Here is a 15,109-nt window from a genome sequence, read left to right on the forward strand (position 1 = left end):
ACAATTTTTTAACATTTCTTAACTTTTTAGATATACATATTTTCAACATTATTTTAACATATGTTTATTAGTATATATTAAATAATTGTACATATTTTATACTAGTACTTAATTTATACTTCACAATTTTTTCATAATTTTATATAACATTGTTTGGTAGCTTTTACATGTTTAATATAATTTTCAATTTTTTTAACATTTATTCAGCATTCATTTCTGCGGAGGGTAATCTTTTTTTATTTCATTTAGCAGCCATTTTTCTTTACTGCTACTTTCTGTTTTGTAATCGATTTCTGTTACTTTTAGTCTATTTTCCCGGGACCAGGGGCCAGATGTAGCAAACGTTTTGCGACTCGCAAACGGCAAAATTTGCCGTTTGCGAGTCGCAAAACGCGTATCCCAATGCAGAAATGCATTTTTCGAGTTGTTACCAACTCGCAAAATGCATTTCAGACTCGCAAATAGGAAGTGGTGTTCCCTTCCTATTTGCGAGTCGCATTGGGATACAATACCATTTGCGACCGCATAGGCGGTCGCAAATGGCATCGCAGTTACCATCCACTTCAAGTGGATGGTAACCCAATCGCAAATTGGAAGGGGTCCCCATGGGACCCCTTCCAGTTTGTGACTGGAGCCCAAAATATTTTATCAGGGCAGGTAGTGGTCCAAGGGACCACTCCCTGCCCTGAAAAAAACCCGAAACTAAAGGTTTCGGTTTTTTTTTAAGTGCAGCTCGTTTTCCCTTAGGGAAAACGGGCTACACTTCAAAAAAAAAAAAACTGCTTTATTTAAAAGCAGGTCGCTAACATGGAGGTCTGCTGACGTCAGCAGGCCTCCATGTTAGCGAGTGCCTATACTCGCAATGGGGCCGCAATTTGCGACCCACCTCATGAATATTCATGAGGTGGGTCATTGCGACCGCATTGCGAGTTGCAGTCGGTGTCTGAGACACCGTACTGCATAGCAATTTGCGACTTGCAAATTGCGAGTCGCAGGGACTCGCAATTTGCAAGTCGCAAATTGCTTTTTTCCTACATCTGGCCCCTAGTCACTGTAAGGTGCTGCTGTTCAACGGAACAGGTATGTAATTTTTAAGTACATTTTTTAGGGGTTTTGACGGTATGGGGGATTTAGGAGGGAAGTTTAAAGGTTAGTTATGGTGTTGTTTGTGAGCTTTTTGTATCTATAGATGTTTTGCTATTAGCGTTTTTTTACTAGTTTGTCTTTTGAGTTTTTGAACACTGTTTTAGTAATGTATCACTATGCTATGTTATATTTTTTGTTGTTTTATAATGTTATGTATATGTATTTTTGGAAATGTAATGTGGTTTGTGGTGGGTTTTTAAAATTTGCTTTACAGGTTTTTGTCTACGTATGCGCTCGCTGGGCATTTGGAGTTTACGTTTTTTTCTAAAGGAAATCAGTTTTGGTTTGCAATAAATCCATTTTTGTTTCCTAAGATTTCCTTTTTTCTGTTTTTTTGGAACGGTTCTGTTTTTTAAAACACATTTTCAGGGTTTTTATTTGACTTAAATTATTTGAATTGCTTTGAGTGATTTCATTTGACTTCATCATATTTTTGCCTTTTTTGGCAGGAATCTTTGGATTCATTGACCTTATTTTTGGTGGATTACTATTTTTTAATACATGGAAACAGAGAAAGATATGCAGCTACAGTTCAGTATGTTTTATTTCTTTCATTTATTTTATTTGGGAAATGTGATATATTGTTTATGTTAAATCTATGTGATTGTTATGTGGAATTGTTTGGACTATATGTTGTAAGTGTTTTCTATGATGATTGAGTTTACTTGCAACTATTTTGGTTGGTGATCATTCCAATTGAAAAAATTTTTTTTTGTTTTAGCAATCTTTATTAACATTGTGATTTTAAATAATTGTTTGACTGGTCTAACAAATTATTACATTTATTATTATTTAAGAAACGTTTTGGTATGTTGGTTTAGCATTTGTCATTTGAGAACTTTGGTATGTTAACATTTATTTTATATTATGCTTTTTGCTGAGATTTCAAAGAATCTACTATTTTGTTATTTATGACGAGTTTGATTTTAAATTGCACCATGTTGTACATTATTTTGGTTTGTTTGGGGGGCAATTTGGCTAACAGATTGTTCCCTTCATATTTCTCAGTAGATTTGCTCTTTTTGTAATGCTTCTACTAATTTATACAGTGTGGGTTAAGTTCTGCCCAGTGTGGATTGGGAAGCTTTGTGCCATCCTTCCACTGCGGCATTTGTTTTGGATTCCCGTGCCAAGGTGCTGTTAGAGACATTTCAGCATTGCATTTAGAATTTGGATTGGAGTCTGTGTCCATGGCAATCCAGTCTGTCAACCCAAGTGTCTACGAAACAATCCATAAGGGGATTAAGGGCCTGATTACAAATTTGGTAGTCCACTGACAGCCAACTCATGGTGGCGCTCTGTCTGCCAGAATATGAGACAGGGATCCAGTAGGGTTGGCGGCGGTCAAAGTTGTGGTCAGCCACGACGTGCCGAGTTCAGCACCGCCGTGCTGATTACGACTTCACTTTACACCAGCCTTTTCATGATGGAGTCCCCGCCATGAAAAGACTTGCAACAAATCAGTGTTGGGGGCCACAGGAGTGCCCCTGCATTGCCAATGAAAATTTTGTGGGCAGTGCAGGGGCATCCTATTAGCACCCTCCGAATGTGCATTGTCTGCATTCTGAGGGTGCTTGTGTGTGAGGGTGCTCCTAAGGGAGCCCAGGCCAATGCCGCAGCACTGTTTCCACGGGGCTGACTGGCGGAAAGGTTGCAATATGATGTTACCACTGGTCACCTCAGTGAAAACATTGTAATCTGAGGGGGTCGGACCACTGCCATGACGGCAGCCGCACCCCCACCGTATTGGTGGTCTTGGTGCAATCCCGCCAAGATCGTAATCAGGCCCTAAGTTTGAGCCTCATAATGATTCTTTCGGTCTTCAGACCACCAGACTTGCGGTGGTGGTCGGACTCCTGCAACTTTGACGGTCTGACTGCCATATTGTGACTTAGGCAGTCACACCAAAAAAAGGACTGCCATCCCTGCCGGGAGCATTATTTCCAACGGCATGACAGTAGTCGGGCTTGTAATCAGCCATGAGGGTGCTGAACTCAGCCCCGCCATGCTGATTACAACCCCGCTTTCCACCTGCTTTTTCATGACTGGGACCCTGTCATAAAAAGGCTGGCAGAAAGGTAGTGCAGGGGGCCACAGAGAGGGCCCTGCACTGCCCAGCACCCTCAGAATGCTGTGCTGGCAGTACGCATTCCTATGGTGCTGGTCAGCCCTCTCTGTGCTATAAGATAGCATACTGCTCCTTTAAGGGAGCTGAGTGCTATCTCGTTGCACTGTTCCTGCTGGACTGATAAGAAAACTTATAATAGGATGGGGGGATGCCACTGCCAAGGTGGTGGCATCCTCCCTGTGAGTTTGGCGGACCCACTCTGGGACCGGCAATCTCATCATGAGCCCCTTTGTCTTTGTTTTGTTGGTAGAAAGGGCTTTCTATTTGTAAGTTGTATTGGTTGGCTACCTCTGTGTTAGGGACATAGGCAAGTGCTATAATTTATTTGTTATGTCAAAGACAAATTGGCTGTTTGTGGAATATTCTACACTTAATGCAGATTGCTGGAGGTGTCTCCACATACTTTGAATGAAATGATAGTAATAGCCTTGTATGCCTGTCCAGGGGTATACATTATGACATCATGTTTTGTATTGGCCCTCCCATAGCATGTATTAGAATAATACTTAGTACATTTCCAGTTTATATTTTCTGATGATACTTTGTTGGCTGTAGGTGTATCACAGATGATTTAGTAACTGCTTTCCTTTCTGTGAAGTGATAAATTTGACAGCCTCTGTCATTGTATCTGTAAGTAGCATAATAGTATAAATGTAAATTATATTTTAACATTTGCATGTGTGTTAATAACATGTTAAACAATTTATCTATTTCTAGTTTGTATACTCATATGTGTGTTCTGTTGAGATGTTTCGCACAGTTTTGCAGCTTTTCTCTTGGGGGTGTTCTAATGTGGAGCAGGTGCTATCTTCCCAGGTGAATGAAAACCAAAAACAAAGCATGTTTCATTTATTTTTAAATGGTACTGTCTAGGTAGTTTGTACAGGTTGAGGTTGTTAGGTTAATTTTTGATTGCTATTTGGGTGAGTTTTTAATGTGTTTATTTATTTGTATATACTTACTTTCTTAGATCTTTCTTTTGGTTTTTCATAGTTTTTAGGTTTAATAATAGTTATGTTTTAGTTTAAACATAAGTATTACCTACTTGGTTATGTAGTTGATGAGACGTACATATTTCTTCTTTAATGATTTGTTGAGAGATTCTGGCAGAGTTCCTCATATTGCGCTGTATGTCATTTTTGAAGTGTTTAGTTATTTAATCAATGTGTCTTTTTATATTGTTGATTTAATTGTGTTTGCTTTTATTGGTGAAAGTTGCATAAGAGTCCTTCTATAGTGAATGCTAATTTAGGTTTTAGTTTTTGATGTAAGATATATATTTTGGATTATATATGTATGGATAGATAGATAGATAGATAGATAGATAGATAGATAGATAGATAGATAGATAGATAGATAGATAGATTATTACGGGTTTTATTGTGTACATTTTAGATATATTAATCTTTTTGGGATGCATGATGAATATGTTGTTGATTTAATATATTTGTGTATAATCCAAATGTGTGTATGAAATGTTCTGGGTTTATTTAAAGTATTATTTTTTTCGTGAAAAGTGTTTGCTTATCTTTTTATTAATAGCTATTTAATTATTTTGGTGATCATACTGTAGTCAATATTGTGTGAATCAATATTTTTGACATATGATATGTTTATATAAAGGTAACAATATTTTAGTTTTCATCAATTTTGTTTTCAATAGAAGTAAAATTAAATATTTTTAACAACAATATTTGTGTTCTCTATACCTGTGTTTTTTTTTAGTTAAGTATATTGAGTCAATATTTTTGTTGTCAATAAAATTTTAGATTCTTTGTTTATGTTTTGCTGTTATTTCAGTGATCGGTTCTATTATGTGCTATATAAGTCAATGTTTGAATTGTTGATTTGAAAATGTCACTTTTAGAAAGTTGTCATTTTCTTTCCTTAGCCTTTTAGTGCTTGCAGCCTTTCTTTGGGTCACATGAAAGGATGTAGTTGATAGCTGATCTTTGTGTATTCTACCTAGACAGACACACATGATGGGCTCTCTGTGGAGGAGGCTATGAGGAGCAAGGAGAGTGCTATGTGAGGCTGCTGGCATAGAACAAAGAGCAGACCAGGTGTCATGGGTGGAGTTGCTGAATCCATGCATTGTTGGTCCACCACTAGCAGTCAATCTGTAGCACAGCAAGGCAGCTGCCATAGCTCCACTATAAAAGACAGTGCAAGTGTGAGGGTTTGATGCAAACTGGCCTGTTTGTGAAGAGCCCAAAAGCTTGAATAGAGCTCACTGAGCCACACCAACGGTCCATGACCTACAGGGCACCACATTGGGGTCAGTTATTCACTGCAGTTCTATCCAGGGGCTGGGGCAGCTTGAATCAGTCTGGTGTCCTGACTTCAAAAGTAAAGTTGTAGGTCCAGGTTTCTTCCCACCCAGACAAGAAAACAGAAGGCAGCATGACAGCACAGCGTGAATGCAGTTCCTTCAAGGCAGCTGTCCAGCAGAGTGGCTGTCTTTTCAGCACAACAAAATTCCTTCTTTCTGCTAGAGTATCCACATGTCCTGATGTGTAGTGAAGAGCTGGTGTCTCAGGTCCAGTATTTATACCAATTGTCCATTTGAAGTGGGGAGACGCTTGTAGAGGAATGCCTTTAAAGTGCACAGGTACCCTGCCTTCTTGGCTCTGGCTCAAGACTTACTAAAGCGGGTATGCAGCCCTTTGTAGAGACAGGACAGACTATTGGCCTCATTATGAGTTTGGCGGTCTGACGGCAAGACCGGCGTGGTAGTAGCTGCCAAAAGACCGCTGCGTTGGCAGTCATAGAGACAACCATATTACAAGTTACAAAAGACAGACAAAATCCCAACACCGCCAGGACTCTGGAGGGCGGGAAAGGGAAGGTTCCATGACCACGACTGCCAGAACGTCACAAATTCATCAAACATATTATGCCCCACAAATCAAAATAGTGGTTCTTTTATGGTGGCAAACCAATAGTGGTGTGGAGTCGGTGGTCAGCACAGTAATACACAACACCATATTGGATGGATTTTAATTCCACACAGCTGACACAGGTCCACACACCTGACACACCTAAAAACAGTACTATAAAACACACTCCTTCAAACCCCAAAATCCTTTGCAACCAGAACTCACACACCAGGATAGAGGTCACAAATATACATTTAAAACTATAGAATAGGCACCCCTCCACATAAAAAAAAAACTCATCCCATACCTGCACAACATAAACAACACACAAATGAGTACCCTACACATCAAACACCAACCTTCACCGACTCACAACACAGCACCCACACCTCATTACCTGTTTTCATAACCTTTTAGTTTCATCCACCACCATCATCTCCCCACAAAAACATCCCCATTTCACTGACGATGAGTTGAGGGTCATGGTGGACAAAATCATCAGAGTAGAGCCACATCCATTGGAGCCCAAGTTCAGCAAACTTCTATCACCAGGAAAATGGAGATAATAGTCAACAGGGTGAATTCTGTAGGTAGCTATCCACGCACAAGGGGAGACATCAGGGAGAGGTGGAATGACCTTAGGGGGAAGGTGTGTCATCCAAGCACCAGCTGGCGGTCATCAAGACTGGTGGTGGCCCCCACGCCCCCCACAACATTCTCATCATGGGAGGAGAAGGTCTTGGATATCCTGCATCCAGAGGTCTTGACAGCAATACTTGGATGAATGGAGTTGCATAAGTCACAACAACCAAATGGCACCCAAGAGTTTTGTCTTGCATGCTCTCTGATCAACTTTTGACATCTTAACAGCCAACCCACTCACCATCCCAGTGTCTAACTGTCTGAATACACCTGTCTGGCATCCCACGTGTCAACTAAAATCACCTGGAGCTACAGCATCTGTGTATGGCGTGAGTAGTACAAGGACTGATAGCACTGCAACTCCCAGCAAACACCATAGCACCTTTAAGAAAACCAGAACAGTGTACAACAATGCAAATTGCCTTGCATGTCAATGAAACAATCAACTTAACCTGCCTGAATGCTCCAGAATTGTACATTCTGTGGCAATGATAGCAACGTTATGGGCATCTGGCAGTACAATACTACCAACACACAGCTACAGGTGTATTGTCAGCTAAACTGCCCCTACTACCTCCCATCACCCATTAAAGTATACCCACCCTGGGGCGAACACACATATATGCAGTGTGCTGTATTTGTTGTAACCTCACACATATGGGCAGGTGGAATATTTACGCCTACATTGATGGACGGGTCCGTATCCACTGTACATTGTGCAGCTGTCTGGTGACTTAATGCTGAACTATTGCTAACTGGGAGGTGTCACTGTCATATCAGGGGATCAGGTAAGGCCTTTCTGTACACGGTCTAATGCATATCTGCCTGTCATAGTTTTAACCACATGTTGCATTACAATCTGTAACTGTCTATTCCACTTTTTAACAAGTCTAGTTGCCATTGGGATCATGAAGAGGACACCTGAGACAGACTATTCTCCCTTGGATGAAGCCCTCGCTGATGAGAGCACTCCTGGATGTATGGACAATGAGGATAAATCTGGCTCATCTGGGATACATGGTCAGTCTGCAACTGTCAGCTCACCCTGCCTACATCAACTCCTCCCAACCCTGTTGCATCTACATCCCAAGCAACTAATCGCCCCGGAACCTGTGTCCTAAGGACAGTTACAAACATCATGAGCCGCCCAGTCCAGGTACTGAAGGTACAACTACAAAACCCTGTCAATGAAGGACCCCGCACCAGTGGCAGTGGGCAAACTGTGGCAAGGGTGCAGGAATGTGGAGGTAAGATGCATGGGAGGGATGGTGTAGGCCAGATGACTGAGGTTGCTAGAGATTAAACTGGCCAGGACACCATATCCTAAGTCTTGGGTGCTTACTAACAGTTCCAAGGTGTGATGGGCCAGGTACTTGCCATGATGGGGGAAGATCAATCAGCTGCAGAAGGACAACCACCCGGAAGCCATGCAACAGTGGGAGACACTCAATGCCAACATAGCCTTCCTAACAGGGTGCTGAGAGACATTAATACCACCCTGAGCAGGGTATGTCCACAGCACCAGACCCCTTCCATTGGCCATGTAACATCAGCCCCTTCTGTGGCAGCCAGTGGAATGGAGGCTCTGCAAGGGGAAGGACATTCCTCAGACACCCCTGTCAGTTAGACATACTATATATCCCCAAAGTGAAGACTAGGCTTTGACTGTTGGTGCTGATGAAACACCACTACATTTGTGGAGACTATATCAAGGTGTGGAACATGTTGACCTATGTAGGAAGTGCAGAACTGGCAAGATTTGTATCATGGGTGGTATGCTAATTGGATTATGAATGCCAGCCATCAGATCTGGCTCCAACTGATGATAGAGATCCATGATTGCCTGCCTATCCAAGAGATAGATCTGAATGGCATGTTGATCTTCCATGGTCTGCAAATCTACTAGTGGATCGTACACTGGGGTTGTCTGCCCATTCTCATTCCAGGGTAACTATTTGAGAGTATGAAGAAGGTATATCTATCAGTCATTGTGTCCCTTCTAAGTCTCAAACTTCATATGCCTCACATGATGATCAGACATGACATATGATACGGTAGAATCATGGTACACAGCACATACCTATAGAAATAATGGCTTATTAGTGAAATCTCACCCCATTCCCTCAATTTTAACATGGAAATGTAAACGCATGCCTCAGCAAGCCTCTGTGATATTGCCATCTGACTATGCTTGTCATTAAAAACCCACAAAAACTATCCATCCATTTGCCAAGGGGGTGTTGACTGTGCCACTATATATATCTTACTTTTATTTTATCAACATGACAACATGTGTCTTCATTCTGACAATTCATACATGGTTGGTCAATGCCAACACTAAAGAATATGCAGTACATATGTTTCCCACCTTGTGACACATCATTAAATAAACTTTTCCCAGCATCTAAGGGACTTAGAATGGCAACTGCCTGACCTACGGTACTGGGCAATAGGAAACAACCTGTGACCGCCAGCGGAAGTCATCACAACAGTAGGAGGATACTACAATGGTGGACATTCCTATTGGAACACATTGCTGCCTTTGGCGGTCTAGGGCAAATGGCAATGGACACTGGTGGTGGCGGTCTCTTATGTGGCGGACATGACCTCCACCTCATACTTCATCTCTCACTTGACTCCTGACACTGCTGCCAGCAAGACCCCCATGACCTGAGTTGCTGTATACTGCCTCTGGGAGCAATAATGCCTACAGGTGATAGGGCCCCTGCCTTCTCAGCCGAGGAGCTGGAGAAGCTGGTGGAGGAGGTCCTACCCCTGTATGTACAGCTCTGTGGTGCACCAGAGGAGCAGGTAAGTGCACCATGCGCACAAGTGAGCCATTAGCTCAACTATACTTTGATATGCTCAGTAGAGGTTAATGGGCAATGCTCTAAACTGTGTCCTTGAAGACTTTTGGGTTCTAAAGTTGTGCTACGATGGATGACTTCTTGGGCATGTACTTATGTTTAGTGAGAGACTTAGAATCCTGAGCCATTGTGGAGAGTGTGTAATATATGTTCCCTGACATACCTTGTGACTGTTGCACTTGGTTCCTGGCGGTTGTATGCCATAATCTGCAAGAAAACTCCCATCTTCATACGTGTTTGGTGTGTGTTCATATGTGATAACATGACTATTGGTGTTGTAGATGCATGTTGTCTGCCTGTTTAAGCTCACATATTTCATAACTGTATATGCTCTTATATTAAAGGAGAGGATGTACAAGACAGTCTGTGTTTGGCTTGCTGCACTAAGTTGTAGACAACTCTGTTTTGTGTGCTACATGTGGATGTGACATTCTCAATTGTCTATGTCATACATGCAGGTCAACACCCATCAGAAGAAGGGGATTTGGTGTGTCATTACCAAGAATGAGAGGACCCTGGCAGTCCACAGCTGTCAGAGCACTCACAGTTGGAAGAGGTAGGAGGACCTGGGACCCTGGGCCTGGAGGACCACAGAGGCCCATCTGGGGATGTCTTCCCAATGTGGACGGGTTGCGAGTCAGACCCTGACCCCTCTAATGGCCCGCATTTTGGCAGTGGCTTACCCTGAGTTGGATGAGAGTTTGAAAGCAGCACAGCAGCCACAAGGGGGTAAGTACAGAGATAACATGTTTGCCCCTTTAGCAGGTGTTTGAGTGATGTCATAGAATGTTAGCTCTGTCAACATGGTAAGTGCAAGTGTTGCAGATCAGCTTTAAAAACATTGATGTACAGTAGCCAGGTGTGCACATACAAATGTATTTTGAGACGTGTTACTCTACTTTGTTGTCCCCTCAGTATAATGGCACATAATAGTGGACATATGACTTTGTCATATGTGTACCAGTATACAGCTTCTTCTACCCTGGTGTTTGTGACTTCCCACCAACAGATCAATCCTCCCAATGTCATAATCGGAAGGTGTCTAGGTTGTTGCTCTCTGTCCTCCGCAATGTCTCAAGATCCATGTCTATATGTAACATAGAGTCAGACCTATTGAAGTCATCTCTAGTTTTCTAAGGGTTTCTGCGAAGTGACAGCTTCACGTGAGGCTGTGATGTTCATCTGACATGTCACATGACATTCAAGGTTGACATCTTCACACCTGTTGCAAGGTAATCCCCTTTGGTAAGTGAGAGATGTGTATAGACATTTGTGATGTCTCATCAAAGTAGACAATATGCATGTTGGATACCATTGAGGTGTTGCAACATTTCTCTAGACACACATATATTTATATCAGAGGTAGGAATATAACTACCATGCTAATGTTCTGATAGTAGAAAGTGGCCACACTGCTTTGTCCATAGGCAGATTGTTGTAGGTATGATACATGGGAAATGGCAGCCTTTTCACAGTTATGTGCCAGACATTTATTTGTCAACATCATGTGTCAATGGAACGGTTCAGTCATGAATCAACATTGGTATTTGTTATGTATACCTGCTGTTGCTATGAAGGATATGTCAAATGAGGCCAGGCTGTTTTGGAACCTCATGTTTGCTATAACACCTATTTGGTGCAGTTGTGGTGTGTCCAGGCTGTTGGCTTGCCTTATGGTTGGTGTAGCAGTCATGTTAGCATCACATATGCTTTAGCTCTAGGACTCCTCCACAGATAGATGTCAGGCTTGCCATGTCTGATGTGTGGGTAGTGATGTTGTCACTCAGTCAGTGGCCTTTGATAGACTCATTGCTTAGTTATCTAGTTCTGGTTCTCACCTTCCTGCACAGTACAGTACTCCGTTTGTTACATACACTTTATTGACAACTTGTGATTATGTATGGGACATTGGTCTGAGCTTACTTGGTCCTTACATGACTGATAATGTTCTTTTTCTGGAGGCCAAAGTCCTAGATGCCTTGGTCCACATTCTATTTTCATTTTATGGTACATCACAAATGGTGCGTGTATGTGTGACATGTGTTCTTACTCCTTGAGCTAAATTTGACATGTATGACAATTTGAGGTGTTGTATGTTGGCATGTGTCCACAGTGTGTGGTAGTAACAATGTGACATGAAGATGGTATTGCTTGTTTGCAGAGTCCTTGCTTACCTTTACTTAAGAACATGTGTCATTGCCTGGTAGATAACATTGGGGTAAAGTATTTGTGTGTGAAATATGTGTTTATGAGTTGTGGGAAGCTATTTCACATTTCTGAACTGTTGCTTGATTGGTGCTTGACTATGTTGTTCTGGATAGAGAACCTATTTCAGATGGCATAGACACCTTGTCATGGTATGGTCAGTGTGACTCATCAACTTCATTCATGGTATTGTAGGTGTCTGTTAGGTAGCTTTGCTGGTGTGTCACAGTATTGATAATGAGGGACAAACATTATACTTTGTTGTGACATGATGTTGGCACTATACTGGCACTTCCTGAGGGTTATGAGACTTATCTGTAATGTATGATGGAAGTATTATCTTGTGAATCTGATGATCTTACTTACCTACCTGTTTTCAGTATCAGCACCAGCAGGTGAAGCAGACAGGGCACATCCGAGTGGGAAAGCTTCTGGCAATGGGACCTCCAGTCATGACACCTCTGGCATTGACGGATCCAGTGGCCCAGAGGGTGAAGGGAGTGCCACGGGGAGACTGGACTACATCTTCTTCTGAATCCTCTTCCAGTGGCCACTCCCTAGTGGTGGTAGACCCATCTGGGGCCACCCCACAACTATCTCTATCCACCACCCCCTTTCTATCACTGCCCTCCCTGTAGCTCCCCATCCATTTGGCTGTGCCCACTCATCCAAGAGGGTGGGTGTCTCCTTTGACACAGGCACCTCTGCTCCTGTTAGCCCTGCTGCCCTTAGTGAGGAGGCTATTGATCTCCTGAGGTCTATCTCTGTGGGTCAGACAGCCATTGTGAATGCTATCCACGGACTGGCAAGCCAGATCCAATAGAGCAATGCATTCCTAGAGGGCATTTGTGGTGCAATCTCTGGGCTACAGAGATCATTTCAGGCTCTGGCCTCTACACTGATGCCAGTCAGTCACCCCTTGCCTACCTTCCCCCTTCACCTTTTTCTTCCAAGTCTTCCCGGACTCAGCCAAAGCACACAAACAGACAGACATGCATCCAACTCAACATCCAAGGGTAGTACAGACAAACATGAGCACCAAAAGACACACCACCAGGATGCACACAGACAATATCCACCTGCAGACACAGCAATAGTCACAACCTGCTCTGACACCCCCACCACCCCAGCATCAGACACAATGCCTAACACACCTGCAGACACCACATCAACATTCAGTAATCCAGCCACCACACCTATCTTGCCCACAGACAGCACCCCAGCAGACCCTCAGACATCCAGCCTACTCGCCACACCAGCAAACACCACAACCAATGACATGCCTACATGCAGCACATTGACCATACCTGCAATCACCACCCCACCAGCCTGTCACCCACCCACCATGGCATTGCCAGCACCTCCACCCCTCAGCTGAAGACACATAAATGCCCTCACTCACCCACCCAACAGACACCCACCTCACACAAAAACCTCCCACAAACATGCACTGAAGACATCCACACACAAAAAAACACTCCCTCACACCCAAACCCCCTTCTGATGACTGTCCCCGTGTGTCCAAAAAATGTTTCCTTTCTGAGTTTGAGTTTACCCTACTCCTCCCCCATGACACCCTCAAAAGAACATTTCCCCTCCCCGAGGGCATCCTTTCCACATCCAAGGCCTCCTGTACTACCCCTGCCAGCACCCATGTTCTTCCCCCACCATAAATAAGCCCACCCCTTCCAAAAAGGTCCAATCCCCTCCCAAAGCCTTAAGCCCCCCTCCCAAGCCCAAGCTCAAACTCCCTCGCCACCACCCCTCAAGAATCTCTGAGGTGCCTGCCTGCCCCCTTGATGCCCCTACCTGTAGAGATTACATGGCAATCAGGAGTCAAGTGGGGCACCATTATGTGTCTTTGGTGTTGATCTTCTGGACAATGGACTGGCCAATGGCCTTGGACATTCCCACTTATTGAAAATTGAAAAAAGATTAAAGCCAACCAGTTGTTGGTCTTTTGGTTAAATATTTGTCCTGCATTTCCTTTCCTAGGTTTGAGTTGTTCCTTGCTGTCACTGGTAGTGTGCCTGTACGTGTGTGTGTGTGTGTGCTGCTTGTGCTTTATGTATTGTTAGAGAAGTATGTGAGGTTGTGTGCACAGTGCTTTTGTACCCCAGGGATAGGGTGTGTGTTGTGCGATGGGTTATGTATATGTTGTTGTCATGCGATTGTGTTTTGTTTTTGCTGATTTGCATTTGTTGTTGTGCTGTGTGGCTTTGTGTGTTTTGCTTGATTGATTCTGCGTGTATTGAGCATGGCATAATGGGTTCAATGTGCTGTGTGTGTGCTGTGTGTGTTGATTGCTTGGTTGTATGATAGTGTAATTATGTGTGTTCCATCACAGATGGTTCTTCATTGTGTTGTATGTTTGTTGAATACCTGGCCAGTGCTAGTTGTGAATGTGTGACGTGTTCTTATTTGTGTGGTTGCAGTGTTGTTATGACGTGTTGGTATGTTGTGTGGGAATGTGTGAGGTCGAGCCTGTGCTGTACTGCCATGCGTAACTGTGTGTTATTGACATGTGGTGTGTGTGTCTGCTGGCTGCAGTGTACATGCTGTGTATGTGTGGGTGTCTTTGATGCAGTATGTGAGTGTGTGTGTGTCACTGTACTGTTAAGTGTGTGCAGCTCACACACACCTCCCTATGTTATGTTAAGTAACTGTACAGAATTTGACAATTTACAAATGTAACAGGTGAGTGTGTGTAATAACGGTTGTTATCATCTTCGTCTGTGATGAGTCCATTGTCTTTCAGTGAGCAGGAGCCGCTGGATGATGTCCAGTTGTGGTTCCATGGCAGCTCCAGACGTGTATGGCTTCCTGGAGGTGAGTGTATACTTTTATCATGTTTATGCCTGCCTCGTGTTCTGTGGTAATGTTGGCGGCGTGCAACCTTGTAATTAGTCTGCCAGAATCATGGTCTCCGCCAGACTGTTTGTGCCTCCATTCAACCGCGTGCTCTGTCCTGCCTGGTAGTGCTGACTGCATTTTGGCGGTCTGCTGTATGCCTCACCGCCAAAGTCATTCTTTGGAGGTCTTCTCTACCAGCTTATTGGAGGTCAACATGGCAATCACAAGACTGCTAAAGTTGTATGTCTAAGTGTAAATAGGATTGGGCCTGTCTCCCTCCTTCCATCCTGCCAGTGATGACTTATTCAGCCACTCATAAGCTCCCTATTTTGTGTGGCTGTCTAGGTGAAATATACGAAGTGCAATTGTCAACTATACCCAATCATGTG

Source organism: Pleurodeles waltl, chromosome 2_2, assembly GCF_031143425.1.
Source record: "Pleurodeles waltl isolate 20211129_DDA chromosome 2_2, aPleWal1.hap1.20221129, whole genome shotgun sequence".
NCBI lineage: Eukaryota > Metazoa > Chordata > Amphibia > Caudata > Salamandridae > Pleurodeles > Pleurodeles waltl.